The sequence below is a fragment of the Psammomys obesus genome, unplaced genomic scaffold (genome assembly GCF_907164565.1).
Source record: "Psammomys obesus unplaced genomic scaffold, mPsaObe1.curated_primary_1811, whole genome shotgun sequence".
Taxonomy (NCBI): Eukaryota; Metazoa; Chordata; class Mammalia; order Rodentia; family Muridae; genus Psammomys; species Psammomys obesus.
The window spans coordinates 20,507,205-20,529,168 of record NW_026596095.1 but is presented as its reverse complement, the minus strand read 5'-3'; the positions used below and the strand labels follow the sequence as shown (position 1 = coordinate 20,529,168).

At 39.3% G+C, this 21,964-nt stretch overlaps 1 long non-coding RNA gene across 1 annotated transcript in view; it reads left to right on the top strand.

Moving 5' to 3' along the window:
- The first annotated feature begins 4,119 nt into the window (after positions 1-4,119).
- The window catches only part of LOC129692076 (uncharacterized), an 18,974-nt gene continuing 1,129 nt past the window's right edge, over positions 4,120-21,964 (top strand). Inside the window, exons 1-2 of the long non-coding RNA XR_008722615.1 lie at positions 4,120-4,204; positions 9,127-9,277. This is a non-coding gene — a long non-coding RNA (uncharacterized LOC129692076). The remainder of the gene's footprint in view (positions 4,205-9,126; positions 9,278-21,964) is intronic.

Sequence of the window (21,964 nt, the reverse complement as noted above, 5' to 3'; positions counted from 1 at the left end):
CCAACATCAAACTGAACGGAGAGAAACTTAAAGCAATCCCACTGAAATCAGGGACAAGACAAGGCTGCCCACTCTCTCCATATCTCTTCAACATAGTGCTGGAAGTCCTTGCTAGAGCAATAAGACAGTTGAAGGAGATCAAGGGGATACAGATGGGAAAGGAAGAAGTCAAATTATCACTATTTGCAGATGATATGATAGTATACATGAGTGAGTCCAAAAACTCTACCAGGGAACTCCTACAGCTGATAAACACCTTCAGCAAAGTGGCCGGATACAAAATTAACTCAAAAAAATCAGTAGCACTCCTGTATACAAAAGACAAAAGGGCTGAAAAAGAAATTAGAGAAACAACACCATTCACAATAGCCACAAATGACATAAAGTACCTTGGTGTAACCCTAACCAAGCAAGTCAAAGACTTGTATGAAAAAAATTTCAAGTCTCTGAAGAAAGAATTAGAGGAAGATATGAGAAGATGGAAAGATCTCCCATGCTCATGGCTTGGCAGGATTAACATAGTAAAAGTGGCCATCTTACCAAAAGCAATCTACAGATTTAATGCAGTTCCCATCAAATTGCCAACACAATTCTTTACAGACCTGGAAAGAAAAATTCTCAACTTCGTATGGAGTAACAAGAAACCGAGAATTGCTAAAACAATCCTCTACAATAAAAGATCTTCTGGAGGTATCTCCATCCCTGATCTCAAGCTGTACTATAGAGCAACAGTTATAAAAACTGCATGGTACTGGCATAGAAACAGAATGGTGGATCAATGGAATCGAACAGAAGACCCAGAAATAAACCCATACACTTACGGACACCTGATTTTTGACAAAGATGCCAAAACCATACAATGGAAAAAAGACAGCATCTTCAACAAATGGTGCTGGTCCAACTGGATGTGTACATGTAGAAAAATGAAAATAGATCCATACTTATCACCCTGCACAAAACTGAAGTCCAAGTGGATCAAAGACCTCAACATAAAACCAGACACATTAAATCGGCTAGAAAAAAAGTGGGGAATACCCTAGAACTCATTGGTACAGGAGAAAACTTCCTGAACAGAACACCAAAAGCACAGGCTCTGAGAGCAACAATCAATAAATGGGACCTCATGAAATTGAAAAGCTTCTGTAAAGTAAAGGACACTGTCATCAAAACAAAGCGACTGCCTACAGATTGAAAAAGAATCATCACCAACCCTTTATCTGACAGAGGACTCATATCCAATATATATAAAGAACTAAACAAGCTGAAAAGCAACAAACCAAGTAATCCACTTAAAAAATGGGGAACAGAGCTAAAGAGAGAATTCTCTGTAGAGGAATATCGAATGGCAGAGAAGCACTTAAAGAAATGCTCAACCTCATTAGCCATTAGGGAAATGCAAATCAAAACAACCCTGAGATTTCACCTTACACCCATCAGAATGGCCAAGATGAAAAGCTCAAGGGACAACACATGCTGGAGAGGTTGTGGAGAAAGGGGAACCCTTCTCCACTGCTGGTGGGAATGTAAACTTGTACAACCACTCTGGAAATCAATCTGGCGCTTTCTCAGACAACTAGAAATAGCACTTCCTCAAGATCCAGCCATACCACTCCTAGGCATATACCCAAAAGAGGCTCAAGTACACAAAAAGGACATTTGCTCAACCATGTTTGTAGCAGCTTTATTTGTAATAGCCAGAAGCTGGAAACAACCCAGATGCCCCTCAACTGAAGAATGGATGCAGAAACTGTGGTACATCTATACAATGGAGTATTACTCAGCAATGAAAAATGAGGAAATCATAAAATTTGCAGGTAAATGGTGGGACCTGGAAAGGATTATCCTGAGTGAGTTGTCCCAGAAGCAAAAAAACACACATGGTATATACTCACTCATATAAACATACGACATAGAATAAACCCAGTAAAATCTGTACATCTAAACAAACTAAGCAAAAGAGAGGACCCTAACTAAAATGTTCAATCCCCATCCTGAAAGGCAAAGAGGATTGACATCAGAAGAAAAGGAAAATAGGAAACAACCTAGGAACCTGCTACAGAGGGCCTCTGAAAGCCAGAAGAAAACAGGAAACAACCTTGAAACCTGCCACAAAGGGCCTCTGAAAGCCTCTGCAGTATAGACTGTCAAAGCAGATGGTGAGCCTGATGGCCAACTGATGGGCAGAGTGAATGGAATTTTATGTAAGAAGTGGGAAATAGTAAGAGCTGGAGGGGATGGGAACTCCACAAGCAGAGCAACAGAACAAGATAATTTGAACACAGGGAACTTCCCAGAGACTCATACTCCAACCAAGGAGTATTCGTGGAGATAACCTAGAACCCCTGCACTGGTGTAACCCATGGCAGTTCAGTGTCCAAGTGGGTTCCATAGTAATGGGAAGAGGGACTGCCTCTGACATAATCTGATTGGCCTGCTCTTTGATCACCTCCCCCTGAGTGGGGAGCAGCCTTACCAGGCCACGGTAGAGGACAATGCAGCCACTTTTGATGAGAACTTATAGACTAAGATCAGAAAGGAGAGGAGAACCCCCCCTATCAGTGGACTTGGGGAGTGGCATGCATGCAGAAAGGGGAGGGAGGGTGGGGTCCGGAGGGGAGGAGGGAGGGTCTTATGGGGGGATACAAAATGAATAAAGTGTAATTAATAAAAAAAAAATACCAATTCTTCCTTTCCATATACTTCCATTCCTTGTCCAAGTTTAGAAGATTCCTGTCATATTTCTGTTTTTACACTGGATGTCTATCAAGACATTTGGTATTATTGACTGTTATAAGAACATTTTATCCTATGACTATGAGCATTAACATGGGCTGTACCTGCTTGCTGGATTTGCTTTTGAAGGCAAAATTACATCTTTATAGCAAACCATTTTGTAGAGGAAAATCCTTTAGAAATCCACAATACTGCTTTTCCCCTTCCTCTACTCATTTCAGTTACAGTTTATAGCTTTAATCAGCACTTTCCAATCCCTGTGTAAAGTTATAGTTTATAGCACTACTTCCTGACGATTAGAAAAACCACACAGAGTTACTTGAATATAAACTCAGTGATAAAAGTTCAGGATATTAACCAGACACTGTAGTTTCACAAATTAAAACAAAACAGGGAAATTAACGTTGCCTTACCAAGACCTCCATAACCCATGCAAGATATCTTTCACTTGGTCATTTTCATGACAAGTTCTCTCTTCTCAGCAGAGAAGGTAGATGAATGGTTTTGCAGCACATTGCTAGTTTAGTAAAGTGGTGGGTGTAGGTTCTCTGAGATCCATGACTTGGTAGTCCAGGGTTCCAGGACAAGGCATGATTTCCCTTTTACTGAGCAGATCTTAAGTCCAACTAGAGAACAGTTGGTTACTGCCAAGGTAGGTGTGCCACTATTGCATACTTAAGGTTATCGTGCCGTGCTGGTCATTGGTGTGGTTCAGAGACATCATAGCTGGGTAGGACTGTTGGTTGCTTCCCTCCCTTGGAAGATTACATGGCATCTTCTGGTAGCGTGAGAGCTAGTCCTCAGGGAGGAGGCATTCGGGTTAGTTCCAGCTCAGGGGCCTCTGGGCCTTGTGTCTGAACTTGTATCTACATCTAGGGACAACTAAGATCAATAACAATACACTGCAAAAATGTTTTGCAATTTTTGCTAGCAATAAACAAGTTTATTAGAAAATTTATATAGACATTCAAAGTGCCTATAATAGTTCTGGGAAGACAATAAAAGTTTAGAGAAACTGTCTCACTCAGTTCTGAATCAGTTTGTTGGGGGGAAACACCTATAGACCAACAGATTGAAGTGAGAGTTCAGAAATGACTCAAAAATTCATGCCTAGTTGGTTTTCAGCAAAGGTGCAGAGTGGTCCAGTGGGAGGAAGTATAGTCTTTTTTCTTTTGGATGGCATCCACAGCCAATAGACACACATGAAAAATAAAACCAAATTGCAAACTTATATCAAAAAGTAAAAATCAAGCATCAATCCAAATTTGAGAAACATGGTTGAAGGACACCAGAATCAATCATAAGCCAATAAAGAAAATGATTAACTAGTGAATATTTATCAAATAAAACATGCCACTGCATTCTCAGCAACGTGAATAAGCAAGACAGAGATTAGAAATTATATGCATATTATATGGATTTTGCAAAGAACTGAATTTAAATAAAGAATTTTACAAGCTATCAACAAGGAGTGAGTATGACCTCCAGAAATATTATTTAATTAGTAAAATATCAAATTAAAAATAGTAAAACAATCTAACAATAGGATGAATATTGAAGGTATAAAGCAAAACCCTAATGTTCATATTTAAGAATTAATATGATCAGATTGATTAAGAATCACTATTAAAATGTTTAGTAATAGTAATTTTGAAATTGTATCTGTCTGTGTATCTATGTATCTATCAATGAATCTATGTATCCATGTATCTATCTATCTATCTATCTATCTATCTATCTATCTATCTACAGAATCTAATTATATAACCCAGGCTGGACTTGAACTCATAGAGTTCCTCCTGTCTCTGCCACCCTTTAAAAGCACCGATGCTTTTAATGCCACTGGAATTCAAAGCATGAGCCGCCATGCTCACTCTGCTGGAATTGCTTTTATCTTTTGAAATAATTTAGTTATTCAAGTTTACTTACTATTCAAGTTTATGTAAATGCATGAGTTTAGGAAGTTAAGCACATGAATGTAATAAAGTTAAAAAAATCATTGATATGTTTAATTGTTCTAATTATAGAGACAAAGAAACACACTTCATCCTAAAAGACACTCTATAAACTGCAACCATTGGAACCTAACCCATCATACAGCTTAAGGCTGAACACCTCACTTCTAGCACAGAGTGGTCGGAAGTTAACAAACACTTCTCACAGGGATATTGTGAGGTCAGTTGTGGTAAAGGAAATTAATGACAAAGTTTAGGATACACAAGGAATGACATGATTTACAAAACTGTAATTTTGAACAGCAACACAAAGTATGTTGAATGGTAAAGGGAAGCCAAGTTAAGGTGTTCATTATAAATAATAAATGCATAATTAAAGCACAAAGTGGCTAGATTATATGGAATCAGTCACATATTATTTTTTAATTTTTATTTTTATATTAATTATAGTTCATTCATTTTGTATCCCAGCTGTAGCCCCCTCCGTCATTCCCTCCCAACCTCACCCTTCCTCCCTCATCTCCTCCCATGTCCCTCTCCAGGGGCAGGGAGGGGAGGTCCTCCTCCCGTTCCATCTGACCCTAGCCTCTTAGGTCTCATCAGGAATGGCTGCATTGTCCTCCTCTGTGGCCGGACAAGGCTGCTTCCCCTTCAGGGAGAGGTAATCAAAGAGCCAGCCATGAGTTCACACACATTATTTCTAATAAAATATTTAAGGTTAGTCATTTTTCCATGGAAAAAGTAGGTGTAAGATTCCCAATACCAAATCCAACACATGCTAAGCTAAGCTGAGTGTGGACTTACTTAACTGGACAAATGCAGGAACCAGGACAGTTTTAAAATGTATTGTTATGGAGAACATAAACTGGCTACATTTTTCTACACTTCTACACAGTTGTAAAGTTGTTTCTTATTTTAGAAACCAGGAATAACAATGAGTTAGAGTGTATTTAAAACTGAGGATCATTTTTCTTGCAAAATGGCAAGAGCACATTATTGAGTCTTGACTTTGAAAAGCACGCAATTTTCCGAGATCGTTTTATAGCTAAAGAAATAAAAATGTCATAAAGATCAGCATTTTTGCATTTTGAACAAATAAAATTTAAGACCTTGGGAAATATTGTGTATTAACCAAAACATAAAATTCTAAGCTTTAATTTATCCTAATTAGTTCAGCATTTTCAGAAAGCTTACTTCCCACAAGTTCAGACCCGGCATTTGAAATGTTGTTAATGTTTATCAGTAGTGCTGAACTTTGCCTCCGTGGGAGCTGGGAAACTTTGCTGACAGGGTGGGTGTGACAACCACAATCCAACAGTTAAGCGTGCCAGGTTTTTTTGTGTTTACTAAGGTCAATAGAAAAATCACTTTCACCATCTCATATAGCTCCAGTTGCTGGGTTCCACATGGTTCCCAAGTTGCTGGGACTTCAGGTTTTGTTATTTTTGTGTATTTAGCCTTTTCTCTCTTTACTTATTTAAGCAATTTTCTCTTTTTGCTGGTTATTTTTTCTGGAGTTCCTCCAGAATATAAAACAAGTGCTTTTTATATTTAAATAAGTAAATATCTCATTAAATCCTAGTAGACTTAATGTAGACAGGTTTAGTAAACAGAGGCTGAGGATGCCTGCTCTTTCCAGCAGACTCAGCCTTAGCCATCTCTCACATTTTCTCCTCCCACATTCTCAGTATCTTATTTCTTCCGTTGCTCTGATTTATCACCATCATCACCATCATAGAATATTTTTGTTCTTTGAGACAGGGTCTCTCTCTGTCTCTATGGCTATCCTGGAATTCACTATATAGAACAGGCTTGCCATGAGCTCACCTGCCTCTGCTTTTCAAGTGCTGGGATTATGTTTTACCACTACCAGTTTGTTTTATGACTTTTAATTATGTGTGTGTGTGTGTGTGTTTGCACAGTCAGTGCATCAGTGCATGTACCTGCAAAGATTATCCTTGTTGTTGCCTTTGGAGGGAAAGTAGTGTCTCAGGAGCCAGTAGCTACCTTAGAGAACAGGTCTAGTGAAATTCTCCGATTGGAAGTTCCTTCTCTATGTTGCATACAATTATGGCTTCAGTGCCAAACGAATAACAGTCTTAAGGTCCCTGACATTAATTTAATAAAGAGACACTTTACAAGGGTTGATACAAGGCTACAGCAAGTAAAACAAGAGGTAGTGAAGGATCCCACTTGCCCACATCAAGGGGCACAGTTGGTCTCAAGACTCTGGGAAGACCATAGTGTTCCTCTTAGGAGCTGTATTAACAGTCACTCTGGCCTCTCTCCCCACCTGCTCTCATCTCTCTTCTGTGTCTTTTACGTGATCATAAATTGAAGGATAAAGGAAGTTTGTTTGCATAATGCACAAAGCCACCCTTCAGGGCCGTGAATGGTGGAGAAGGAGAGAGAAAAAGACTGTAGGCATCCATGAAAATCTTCCAGTGTAAAGGGCTTATTACCTTCTTGATTTTTGTGAGCTTGTGCCTGTGTGCATGTATGTGTGCACCTATGTGCGTGAGTTTGTGCGTGTGCGTGTATATGTGTGTGTGGTCAGCATTGACTGTCTTTGATCACCCTTCAACTTACTTTCTGAGACAAAGTAGCTGACTGTGAAAGTTTCTGACTGGCGAAGCTGGCTGGCCAACAAGCCTCATGTGTCTCTCCATCTCTGATCTTACCATCCTTTTTTCCTCCCCATGAAAACCTCACTCACCCCTAAAAGCCACCACTAAAAGGAAGCTTTACTGTAGCCCAAGACAAATATGGTTCCTCCAATCTCTGAATGTTGGCACTGTTTCTGCCCCTGAGAAGGGCAGGACGTCACCAATCCCTTCAGTCCCGACAGCCTGATCCTTCTCAGTAAATGGTCATTCCATCCTGCTAACTACCCAAACCACTACTTGGGAGTCGCCTTTGGCTTCTTTCACCTCCCTAAGCACTGTCACTCCCTGTTCTACACTCCCCAAGGGCTTTGCACGAAATTCAGAGTCAAAGTCAAGGCCCTGCATGATACCCCATCTCTCAACCCCAGCCTCAGGGCTTCTTTATCATTCTGTCTTCAGGATTCCAGCTCAGGCTCAGCTACTCCACTCTAGGGATGTCTGTCTCACTGCTGCGGTCACAGCTACTAAGCCCAGCTCCTTCTCACATTCTTTGCACATGCTCAGATTTAAAGACTTCTTCCCAGTTGTCCACAATGTTTGTTCTATGAGTTCACAAAGTTCTACTCAATTACCATCTAGAACCCACTCTCTATGTGCCTCATTTAATTTTTCCCCATAGCACAAAGTGTATCAGCTTTCTGATTATTTTGTATCTATCTGTCTGCCTGTCTATCTATCTATCTATCTATCTATTTATCTATCTATCTATCTATCTATCTATCTATCTATCTATCTATCTGTCTATCTATTTATCTAATCTGTATTCTGTTTCAACTTACTACCATGTAACTTCCATAATAAAGATTTTACTCATTGTCCTAAGATTAATGCCTGGAATACAGTAACCATGGAGTACATGAAATCTGAAATCACATAAGGTTTTTAATCTTGTATTTTATTATTATTATTTTATGGGTATATATATTGTGCCTGTATATGTCTGTGTTCCTGGTATCCATGGAAGTTGGAGAGGGCATTAGATACTCTGGACCTGGAGTTATAGATTGTTATGTGTTTCCATGTGGGTTTTGGGAATCAAACCAGGGTCTTCTGGAAGAGGAGCCTGTGCTCTTAACCTTTAAGTCATCTTTCTACCCCCCTCACATTACTTTTTTCTTATTTTTCTTTCCAGTAGAAATATAACATGAAGCATGTATGCATGTAAATTATCCTAAGAGTTACATTTTTCAAACCAGAGAGAGTGAATAAGAATGTAGTTATTTTAAATCAGTACACTCAAATTATCGTTTTGGTGTGAAATCTATATGTTATTAATGCTGCTTTACATTTTTCTTTCATTATTATTATTATCATACTATTATTATCATTTATTACAACTTATTCAATTTGTATCCCGGCTGTGGTCCCCTCACTTGTCTCCTCCCGAGCCCACCCTCCATCCTTCTTCTCCCCCTATGCCCTTCCTCTAGCCCACAATGAGGAGGTCTCCTTCCCATTCTATCTGACCGGAGCCTATTAGGTCTCAGCAGGACTAGCTGCATTGTCTTCCTCTGTGGCCTGACAAGGGTACACCCACCAAGGGAAGGTGATCAGAGAACCAGCCACTGAGTTCATGTCAGAGATGGCCACTGTTTCCCTTACGATTGCTCAAAATGTAGATGTTTTATACATATAAAAAAAATCAAAATAGTCACACTTAGGGTGATTAATAGCCACAGCTACAAGTGGCTTGAGTATTGGAGACTTCACAGTAGAAATATAATGATGGAAAATTTTAATGATGTAATGAACAATTCCCAACATTTTTGAAGGTTCTGGGCAGGTGGTAAATGGAAGAATGAAGATCATTCAATTGGAAAAAGAGGAAGAAGAAGAAGAAGAGGAAGAGGAAGAAAACACTGGAAGGGAATTAACAAAATGGCCAGGATCAGCAGCAGGCAGAGGAATTGCTTTGGAACACAGGTAGAGTTGTTGACATGAAGTGTGTTTACATGGAAGTTCCAGTGAGGCACTAGGAAGACCATCTGTCAGAGACAAGAACTCAGGAGATAGTGCGGGGGGGGGGGGGGGTTGGCTGAAGGTCTTGGAGCTGTTTATTTGGGAAGGGTTAAATGAGACCCTAATGAAGCATTTTTAGTTTTGACTTGTAGTAAACATGTCTGTGAGGGATTTTCTTGATTAGGTGAGTGGGGTGTAAGCCCCACCCACTGTGGGTGGCACCATTCCCTGGCTACGATCCTAAAGCATATAAAATGGGAAGAGTTAGCTAAGCACGAACATTCATTACTCTCTGCTTACTGACTGGACGCAACGTGATCAGCACCTTGGCTTCTGCCTTGACTTTCCCACCATGACTGGCGTACTTGAACTGCGAGCCAACTTAACCCTTTCTCCCCTAAGTTATTTTTGTCAGAGTATTTTATCACAGCCACAGAAAAGTAACTAAGACACATTTATGACCAAGTATAGAAAGAGAGCAAAGAAGAGACAACCAAGTGTCTTCAAGGCTACCCTCACTGATCTAAGCACCTTCACTAAACCTCACTCCCTAAATGTTTAAACTGCCTTCTAAAAGGACCAAGCTTGGGACAGTGGTTTTAAAAGCACAGGGGCTCTTGAAGGGAACATACACTAGATAAAAGCCATAGCAAACATGAACCCCAAGAATTGTTTCTTCCTACAGCTTATGGTATCATCACTGAAGAGTGCCAACCTGACATATTCTGAAAGAAAGTCCTTGGGTCTATTTAACGGCCAGACTCCATAGGTCACCCAAGTTCCAATGTCTTTGCTTAGGTTCACATATTCTTCCTCCAGCCCCAACTCTTGTGTCAGGAAAGCACGTGGAATAGTCCATGGACATGTGTGGTAGCCTAGTTCTGTACCTGAGACTCACAGACTCACCCATGTGGTGACTTTCCTCACTGCTACCATAGTTGGTCTCCTTATCATTTTTACTCTCCCACAATGTCTCAAGTTTTAGTTTCCAAAGTATTTTCATTCTCATTTATAGAGCTGGGGCAATCATATTTAGGTATCTTGTTACAGAACAAAAATCTGTCTAAAAGTGACATACAATCTCTATCATTATAGAAAAAAAAACAACAATGGCTTTATTCTTAACTACTGTGATCACAGAGAACTGCATTTAAATTCTGACTTTACTCCCAACTTATTTCAACACATTATAATCTATTTTATTTCTTTCCTATTTATTCATTTGCTTTATCAACTAGTGCTGAAATTCCTTGCAGGCATGCTCCCCAACAGTTATCACTAGGCTTCCAGACTTGTAAGTCAAATTTTCTTAAAAGGACAAAAAAAAAAAAAAAAAAAGCAGCAGCAGAAGAAGAATCAGAAGAAAAGAAATTTTTGTGTCTAACTAACTTAGGTTATTTGCTAAATCTACAATTAATCAGAACATTTTATTTTACACAGAAATATGAGCACTGTTAGTGATCACAGAGAACTGCAAGTGCTGATTGGTTCTCTCCTCTCGGGCATTTTGAGGTTCATTAGTAATCATTATCATAGCTGCAAAGCAGCATGTGCCATGTTGAGCAGAAAAGTAACAAACTACACACATGTCATTTTCTCCAGCCACTCAGCCTCCCAATTCTATTGCTGTGATAAAACACTATGAGCAAACACAACTTAGGCAGAGAAGGGATTATACGTCTTATGTGCATGTCCATGTTGCCATCCATATTCAGGAAGCTCAGAGCAGGAACTTAAGGCAGGAACCTGGGGGCAGGAACTGAAATGGAGGACATGGAGGAGTGCTGCTTACTGGCTTGCTCTCTGTGGAATGCTCGCCCTGCTTTCTCCTACCACCCAGGTACCACCTACAGTGAGCTGGGCTCTCCCACAGCAATAATCAATCAAGAAAACCCCCCACTGGCTCTCTACAGGCCAGTCTGATGACAGCACTTTCTCTCTTCTCAGATGACGCCAGCTTGTGTCATGTTTATTAAAACAGACAAGCAAAAAACCACTATCAAACTAAAAGAGGAGAAAAACCCACAAACAACAACAACAAACATAACCATGGCACCTAATCACAATGATCCTTCAATATGCTGCATTTGTTGCCTGTCCCTTCAGATAGTTTCTAACCCCACATACTGTCAGCTAAACGCTCTGCCTGGCTAATTATACAAATGAACTGTTAAGCAGTTTGGAATGACTCTGTTAGTTGTTTGTAAGTATAATCCAATAAGCTGCAGAGTAACTTGGTGATAAAAATTATTTACTTGCATTCATTAACTAGGTTTAAACATGCAGAGTGATGTGTTTTCTGGTAATGAAAAATTTACATGCTCACTGCAAAATATGAATGACACAGAAGGTTGAACGTAAAAAGTGCTACTCTTTCACATTCACACCTATAAGAGAGATAAGCAAATTTTACTTGATTTACACCTTTGTAGATTTCAGTGCATACTCAACACCCTAGAAAACTTTACAGGAACATATCACGGTTCTTCCTTTCATGATTTTTACTTGGCAATCGTTCTGGTCAGTATGTACAGAAATAGGCCAATACGTAAATGATCCTGTAATATTGTCTTTACATGGATGCTCTATGCTTTTTATTAGCTCTTGAACAAGGAACAATGAAGCAGTTTCCAAATTTGCTTTTACTAGAAAAACAAACTTGCAATAAATCCTTCTGCATATCTTTTTCTATTTTTTGCAACTACTTCTTCAGAAAAATTCTTATAAACAAAATTTCTCTTACAATGTTTTTTTAATTAATTAATTAATTTATTTATTTATTACAGTTTATTCACTTTGTACCCTCCCCCCTGGTAGCTCCCTCCTCCTCTCCCAATCCCACCCTGGTGTTATATATATATATATTTTTTTTTAAATATTTTTTATACATTCACTTCTATCCCAGCTGTAGCCCTCTCCCTCTTTCCCTCCCAATCCTCATCTCCCTCTCTCATCTCCTCCCTGCTACCTTCTGAGTCCACTGAGAGGGGCTGGTGTTGTTTTTTTAAACTTCATTCATCACTTGTTTAATTGTTTCCAAGCAACATATCTTACTTGAATATTTTCTATAAGTTGCTCTTTACATTTGTACATTTTAATTCCAAAGTAATACTTGTAATAGTTCCTACAATTGTGACAATGAACCTGACAATCACAAGTAGTATAGTAAGTAAAAATGTATTTTCCTATATATATATTTTCATGTACTCTATTTCAATTTCTAGAGAGTTGTACTTTTCTCAATAGTTTGTGATTTTTATATCAAGTCTTGATGGAATTTTACTAACTATAATGCAATTATAGTTATACTGTACTTTCCCCAGTATTTTATTCTTTTATTTTGCATTTGTTATACATTTGCTTTCAACTAAATACTTATTCAACAGAATGAGTATTTCAATAGAGTTCAGTATTTCAATAGAAATTATTTATTGGTTTGGATGTCAGAATAGAGAAATACTTAAAAACTACTAAACCTAACCCAATACAATACTTCTAGAAGAAGAAAAAAAAAACATGGTACAAATTTTAAAACTGAATTGGTTGGTGTTTTCTAGTAATTATGAAAATAAAGCTGTTTTCCCTCCATCTATTGGCTGCGGTAGTCTGAACACCATGGACATTTATCAGTGAAGATACAGGTCTGTCATGTGTCCCCACATTGACTGCTTCCGTGAATTTAAGAAGTGAAAGAAAAGCCTTGGGGAAGGCAGATTTTCAGGGTGCTTTTTTAAATTTATTTTTTCATTTATTACAATTTACTCACTTTGTATCCCAGCCGAAGTGTCGGGAGCCACTCCCGCCATTACAAGATGGCGCCGGTTTCCTGCTTCCTGGTTCTTGCCAGCATTGTTTTGCGATCTGCGCATGCGCCGCCTTATGCTAATGTAGGCTTGTGTGGTCCTCCATTTGGAGACCACATGCTAATTGGGTTTTGTGTGGAGCACCAATTACAGACGAACAAGTCACCCTGCTGGCTACTTAAGCAGAACGCACACAGGGTTCGGGGTCCTTCTCCATCTGCTGTTAAGAGCCTCACAATAAAGTTGCTGCTGGACAAATCCGTTGTTGCTGCGTCGTCCTTATCGGCGAGGGCTGTGCGTGACACCGAAGCCCCCTCCCTAGTCCCATTCTCCTTCCCTCTTCTCCTCCAATGTCGCTCCTCTCCTTCCATCTGGCTCTAGCCTATCAGGTTTCATCAGGACTGTCTACATTGTCTTCCCCTGTGGCCAGGCAAGGGTGCACCCACAATGGGGAGGTGATCAAAGAGCCAGCCACTGAGTTCATGTCAGAGACAGTTCCTGTTCCCCTTACTAGGACACACACTTGGACACTGAACTGCCATTGGTTACATCAGAGCAGGGGTTCTAGGTTATCTCCATGCATGGTCCTTGGTTGGAGTTTCAGTCTCAGAAAAGACTCCTGGGTCCAGATTTCTTGTTTCTATTGCTCTCCTGTGGAGCACCTGTCCCCTCCAGGTCTTTCTATCTCCCCCTTCTTTCATATGATTCCCTGCATTCTGCCCAAAGTTTGGCTATGAGTCTCAGCCTCTGCTTTAATACCCTACAGGGTAGAGTCTTTCAGAGACCCTATATGGTAGGCTCCTGTCCTAGTCCCTGTTTTCTCCCTCTTCTGATGTCCATCCCCTTTGCCTTTCTGAATGAGGATTGAGCCTCTTACCCAAGGTTCTCCTTTTTTTCTTAGCTTCTTCACCTGTACAGCTTTTAGTATGATTATCCTACATTATATGTCTAGCATCCACTTACAAGTGAGTATATATCATGTGTGTCTTTCTGCTTCTCATGATGATCCCTCCATTTGCCTGCAAATTTCATGGTTTCCTTGTTTTTAATTGCTGAGTAGTATTTCATTGTGTAAATATACCATAATTTCTGAATCCATACCTCGGTTGAGGGACATCTGGATTGTTTCCGGATTCTGGCTATTACAAATAAAGCTGCTACAAACAAGGTTGAGCAACTGTCTTTGTTGTATACTTGAGCATATTTTGAGTATATGCCCAGGAGTGGTGTAGCTGGATCTTGAGGTAGCGCTATTCCTAATTATCTGAGAAAGCGCCAGATTGATTTCCAAAGTGGTTGTACAAGTTTTCATTCCCACCAGCAATTGAGGAGGGTTCCCCTTTCTCCACATCCTTTCTAGCATGTGTTGTCACTTGAGTTTTTTATCTTAGCCATTCTGATGAGTGTAAGGTGAAATCCCAGGGTCGTTTTGACTAAGGATGTCGAGCATGTCTTTAAGTGTTTCTCTGCTGTTTGATAGTCCTCTACAGAGAATTCTCCATTTAGCTCTGTATCCCATTTTTAATTGGATTACTTGATTTGCTGTATTTTAACCTTTTTAGTTCTTTATATATTCTGGATATTAGTGCTCTGTCAGATATAGGGTTGGTGAAGATCCTTTTCCAATCTGTAGGCTGTTGTTTTGTTCTGATGACAGTGTCCTTTGCTTTACAGAAGCTTTTCAGTTTCACGAGGTCCCATTTATTGACTGTTGCTCTTAGAGCCTGTGCTGTTGGTATTCTGTTCAGGAAGTGTCTCCTGTGCCAATGAGTTCTAGGCTTTCCCCACTTTTTCTTCTAAGCAGTTTAGTGTGTCTGGTTTTATATTGAGGTCTTTGATCCTCTTGGATTTTAGTTTTGTGCAAGGTGATAAGTATGGATCTATTTGCATTTTCTACATGTAGACTTCCAGTTAGACCAGCACCATTTGTTGAAGATGCTATTTTTTTTTTCAATTGTATGGTTTTGGCATCTTTGTCAAAGATCAGGTGTCCATAAGTGTGTGGGTTTATTTCTGGGTCTTCTATTGGATTCCATTTATTATTATTTTTATTATTGTTGCTCTATAGTACAGCTGAAGATCAGGGATGGAGATACCTCCAGAAGATCTTTTATTGTAGAGAACTTGTTTTTTGTTTGTTTGTTTGTTTTTAGCTATTCTGGGTTTTTTGTTTTTCCATATGAAGTTGAGAATTTTTCTTTCAAGGTCTGTAAAGAATTGTGTTCATAATTTGATGGGAATTGCATTGAATCTGTAGGTTGCTTTTGCTAAGATGGTCATTTTAACTATGTTAATCCTGCAGAGTCATGAGCATGGGAGATCTTTCCATCTTCTGATATCTTCTTTTATTTCTTTCTTCAGAGACTGGAAGTTTTTTCATACAAGTCTTTCACTTGCTTGGTTAGAGTTACACCAAACTTTATGTCTTTTGTTGCTGTTGTGAAGGGTGCTGTTTGCCTAATTTCTTTCTTATCCCATTTGTCTTTTATATACCGATTTTTTTTAGTTAATTTTGTATCCAGCCACTTTACTGAAGGTGTTTATCATGGGGTCACTCATGATACTATTATATCATCTGCAAATAGTGATACTTTAACTTCTTTCCGATTGGAATCCCCTTGATCTCCTTTAATTGTCTTATTGCTCTAGCAAGGACTTCAAGAACTATGTTGAAGAGATATGGAGAGAGTGGGCATCACTTGTCCCTGATTTCAGTGGGATTGATTTTTGTTTCTCTCCGTTTAGTTTGATGTTGGCTACAAGCTTGCTCTGTATTGCCTTTACTATGTTTAGATATGTGCCTTGTATCTCTGATCTCTCCAGGACATTAAACATAAATGAGTGCTGGATTTTATCAAATGCTTTTTCAGCAGCTAGGGAGATTATCATTCAGGGGGGCCTTTTTGAAGGAAGAAGTGTTGTCATTTCTTCAAGAAACTTTTTTTATGTCCTCTTTTCTGATCTTAACAGCAAAATCACTTGAGAATTTGCTAACCGACTCAACACCAGGGGGCGCCAACGATGGAAATTGCGCTATCTCAGGGGTGGCAGAACTGAGGAAGGTTTTGTTTGTTAGTTTCTTTGATTGACTGTTGGTGTTTTGTTTTTTTTCTTTTTCTTTTTCTTTTTGAGGGGGGAACTTGAACAAAACATATTTTTGTATATCTACAGTTATAATGATCATTTGAATGAGTAAATTTTTGTATTTGTCTTATCTTTTCTGACACTCAAACACATGAGCTTACCCAGTAGTCTGAGATAACTGTGAGAACATGGCATGCTGCTCTGTATTTGCGCCTTTCTTGTATATTTGAATCATTTCACGTGTCTGTGTTTTCCTTTGGCTTTAGATCTTGTGTTCCAATCTGTCTCCACTAAGTAAGATGGCCTCTGGAAAGTAGACATTTGAGGTATTTGCTGAATGTATGAGAAGGAACTAAACCTGCTGTCAAAGATCCTTATGTTATTCTTTGTAAATCATTATAGCATTATTTGTTAAATCTATTTTCTTTTGATAATAAAAATATAGAAAAATCACAAAAGCCATACAACGAAGAAATGTTTACAGTGCACAGCTAGTCGAAAATACAATTTATAATTGTTTTTTTTTTTTTTAAATCTGATCATGAATATCATTTACCATGCAGATGGGCCAGGATTGTAAAGTAGTACTGTTAAAGTAGAACTTCAGGCAAGACAGATTGCAAGATATTTTATATTTGGTAATCTATTTTATATACTCAAGGTAGCTTGGTTGCTCTTCTACAATGACAGGATATGTTAATTCATTTTTTGTTGCTATATCAAGATGCACAAAACTTCATAAATAAAGGAAGTTAGTCTCAGTTAGGTTTTCATTGTGAAAACCCAGTGTCAGGGGCCTCCATGTGTTTAGTCTTCAGAGAGTGTCCATTGGCTGCATAATAACGTTCAAGATGGCATTGTAGCAGGAGCTATCACATCCAGGCGTTCAGAGAAGGGCAGGGGGCACTTCCCCTGCAGAGAGCTTACCCTGGGAGCCCCACGAATCCCCTAGCAACCCAATAGCTCCATCCTGTTTGCCTCTTTTTCTTAAGCTTCTATTATCTTTTGATACAGTCACACTGGTGGCCAAACTTTCAACAGAGAAACACTTCATGAGAACACACTCAGGCCATAGCTTCGGACTAACCAAAAGGTTGACAGATAGTTAGACTATCGCCACGCTCCCTTCTTTTGAAAATGGCTCTAAATTTTAATATCTATGTATCATGAAATTTTTTATGAAGTTGTACCAACTTTTGATTCTACCAACAGCCCAAGGACCAGTCATACACCTCTCCTGTTTAGTGCTCAGTATTATAGTTTCACACTTTGCTAGTCTGTTACATGTGAACATTCTTCATTCATTTAAAAAGTGTACCATGTTTGCTGTGATGCTGTCATCTTTATTTTTTTAGTTATTATGCTTTCTGGATTGCCTGTTTTCTGGATTGTCTGCTCCATGCTGCTGCCCTCAGTCTGTCTGCTCCAAACAGCCACACAGTCCATCTCTGGTCTCTCCAAACTGCTATATGCCACAGGCCAACACCAAACCCCATGTCACCTCTTTCTCACCTCTTATATTTATATCCTCAGAGCCCTAGACCACACCCCTTTCCATGCTGCTCCTGGAAAGCCTTCACCAGCTGGCAAAAGCCACCTTCCACATGAGACAATTAACAGGTGTGGACAAACTATATCCCAACTGAAATCCCACACTTGGGATTAGAACAAAAACATATTTATGTAACATAACTGAATTTACAAAGAAACCAAAACTTTCATTAACTCCGGGTTCCTGCTTCGATTTCTGCCTTAGCTTCCCTGTGTGATAGACTGTATAAGCTCTATCAGACCCTTTCCTTCCCACTTGGTTTTGGTCAGAAAACTAGAGCACTATATAATCCTGGCTAGCATGGAACTTGCTATATAGACCAGGCTGGCCTCAAACTTGAACAATCTTGTGGCTTCTATCTTAAACTCCATGATCAAACCTGAGCCTCTACCACATTTTCTTTATCCAGACATCTGGATAAAGCCATCATTTTTGTTGACATTGTTTTTGTTTCATTTTAGTTAGTTAGTTAGTTAGTTAGTTAGTTAGTTAGTTAGTTAGTTAGTTAGTTTGCTATTGTGATTATTGCATCAGTAAACACAGGAAGACAAAGTCTCTCCATGGTATAATTGACTCAGTGGTATAACTGGACTATGTACTAGCTGTAGTTCTAGGTTCTGAAGACCTTCCACATTGATTTTCATAGTGGCTTTGGAGTTCACATTCCAATCAGCAGTAAATAATGGTTCCTCTCCCCCACATCCTCGCTAGCATTGGTTGTCATTTTGCTTGGTAGCTATTCTGACTGAATGAGTTATGATCTCAAACAGTTTTAGATTGCACTTTCCTGATGGCTGAGTATGCTAAAAACTTTTCCCAATGCTGACTGGTGATGCTGACTGGTGAGTCTTCTTTTGGGAATCCATGATTAGGTTCATTTGCTCACTCATTGATTGGATGATTTGGGGTGGTATTTATTTTTGTAGTTATTTATATAGTTTAGGTATTAAACCTCATCTAATGTATACAGGGCACGGTTGCCCCCATTCTGTAGACAGTTTTCACTTTGGTGAGTATTTCCTTTGCTTTACAGAATACTTTAAATTTATGTAACCCTATTTATCAACTCTTGGGATTATTTCCTGTGCTATTGGAGCCCTTTTCAGAAAGACCTTGCCTATACCCATGGGTTGAAGTATTTTACCTGGATTGTTTTTTTCTTTAGATTTCATTGTTTCATGTCTTATTTTAAGGTCTTTAGTGCATTTTGAATTGATTTTTGTGCCTCGTGAGATTCATTCATAAAGAATGAATCAAGTTTCATTCTTTAACGTGTGGACATCTGGCCATTTCACAATACTGAAAGAGCATGGGAGGTCTCTCCATCTTGTGTGGTCTTTCTTCATTTTCTTCAGTGCTTTAATGCTTTCATCGTGGGTATCATTTATCTCTTTTGCTAGTCTTATTCCTTGGGAGTTTTGTTATTTTTTTTAAAGCTATTAAAATTGAGATTTAAAAAAAAAATGATTTCTTCGCAGGCCAGTTCACTGTTGGTACGTAGAAAGGCTATTGACTTTTTGCATATTGCATGAGGTTGTGCACGTGTTTTGTCTGTCTATATATGTGCATATATGCATGTGTGGAGAGGTGTGCATGCATGTGGTATAGATGGGTGTCTGTGTGTGTGTATGTGTGTATGTGTGTGGTATGCATGTATATAGTAGAAAATAGGAGCAATAGCAGCATATTTTCACCTCAAAGTGAAGCAGATTTTTTCAAACAGTTAGGAGGGAGAAACATCCAGTTTGTAATTACAAAGTTCAGTAAAGCTTTACAGAGACAGAGCTCATCTACAATGGCAAAGCAAGCCCAGGATTTCATGACTATGAGTTGATAGAAAGACAGGTGTTTGTGGAAACCTGTTTATAACTGATGCAGCTCTCAGAGAAGTGGGAGTGAGGCTTCTCTCTGAGGGGATGTGAGGGAAGGTGCCAAAATGAGGAAAGAGGTTCGGAATGTTGGTAAAGGAGGATGGAAGAAAGGACTGAGATGTACAGCTTGACTCCTTGCCAGTACTTTGGGGTCATTTGAAGTTCAAGGTCACAAATCCAAGTTGGTAACAGTCAATTTTCTTACCCATATTCAGCCACACCATGCAGATGCAGAGAGCTGAGTGTGTAGATTTAGCCAGAGCTGCAGTTTTGTCCAGTGAATATCACCAAGGCAAACAGAGGCACGAGAGCCAGTGACATATTCCCGTTGTAAGATCTGACAGTGGGATTGAAGCTGGTGAGGCCAGGCCAGGCATGAGGCTCTCCTGGGCATGCAGGATGATGAAAAGGAGAGAAAATCACTGGGATGAGCCTGAACGGTTGAAGCATTCATTGGATTCAGGTTACAAAAGAGAGTTAGACTGGAAAAACCCGAAGACGGAGCCAGTTTATCTTAGGTAGAACACTCTCGTGACCTCTCTGTGTGGTGGGCCCTGGAGGTGTAGAATCTCACCAAGTGTTTCATTTCCTCCTGTTGCATGAGTTTTGCCACTCAGACATAACCCTCCGATGTTATTTTCCAGAACTGGCATAAATTCTCAGCCTACATCAGCATGAAGGCAGCCGAAGCGTCAATTTCTCAAAAGTGTGTTGTTAAAAATCTAACATGTTTTAAAAGCAGGTTAGTATGTTTTTCCAAAAAAAAAAAAATCAAGGATTATTTCATTACAACTGCAATAGTATTATAGCAAAAAACCGAAACAGTTAACACAACAAATATTTAGAGAGTGCTGATATGTGTCGTAATTTTCAGTTACTTTTTTGTTTGGGGTTGTGTGTGTGTGTGTCTGTGTGTGTGTGTGTGTGTGTGTGTGTGTGTGTACATGCTCCTGAACTTGTTCTTGTGTGGGTACAAGAACCACACAGCTGGCGAGAGCTTTCCCACCATGCCATCTTCCCCACGCCTTCCTGGCTCTTGTGGACCAGGTGCGCTACCTCTACCCCACCGCATCGGTTCACACAGCTCCCGAATCGCTGTTGGTCCCGGGGTGAGTGTCCCAGTGTCCCTCCAACTGCAGTTTCTCGTCCTTGTCACCCTGACCGCTGCTGTAGTGTTAGACCTTTCTCCGTCATCTATATTTGAATTAGAATCGTTTTAAGATATTTTGTGTCTAAGAATGTTTGCAACTGATATCCGCTAGGGGAAGGGAAAGCAGTTTTCTCGGATGGAGTGACGCTGGGTACACCGACCACACTCCGGGGAAAGGCCTCATGCTCAGGGGTAGTTGGCCTTCTGTGTGCTTCTTCATTTGGTTTGGTAGCTTTTCGTTTGTGGCCACTGGTGGTAGCGGTGGTTATTTTGTGATTTTCTTTGTTTTTAGAGAGAGAAAGAACATGAAGTTAGGTGGATAGTATGAGAGGAGCCAGGAGGAGTTAAGGAATGGGAGGACTATAATAAAATATTCCACAATAATTTTTTTAATTTTTTAATTAAATTTTTATTTTTTATATTAATTACAGTTTATTCACTTTGTATCCCAGCTGTAGCCCCCTCCCTCATTCCATCCCAACCCCACCCTCCCTCCTTCATCACCTCCCATGCCCCTCTCCAAGTCCACTGGTAGAGGAGGTCCTCCTCCCCTTCCATCCTGTGAATTTATATCATTATATAATGTACTCTCCATACTCCAGATTATGACTTAGCCTTTTCCCTCTCTTATCAAACCACCTTGCTCATGTTTTCATTATCTCTTGGTAACAACTGTCTTTTTCTGTATGACAAATCACACAAAAAATATACATACATTCCTGTGGGAATGGTTAAATATTTTACATACTTTTCTGCATTTTGTTTACCTTTTCCACCTAACAGTTTCAAAGCTCTAAATTCAAAGGTTTAATTCTTTTTTAATTTTTAAACTTTTATTAATTACACTTTATTCAATTTGTATCCCCCCAAAACCCCCCCCTCCTCCCCTCCTGATCCGACCTTCCCTCTCTTCACGAATGCCCCTCACCAAGTCCACTGATAGGGGAGGTCTCCCTCTCCTTCCTTCTGATCTTATTCTATCAGATCTCATCAGGAGTGGCTGCATTTTTAATTAATTTTTTAAAAATTAAAAATGGTTGTTTTCTACTGAGAAAACATAATTTCGTTTATTTTTTTCTGTCATTAGTAGTCATTGATACTCTGTGCTTCAATCTACTATAAAAATTTATGATTTCTATCACATTCTATCTATCTATCTATCTATCTATCTATCTATCTATCTATCTATCT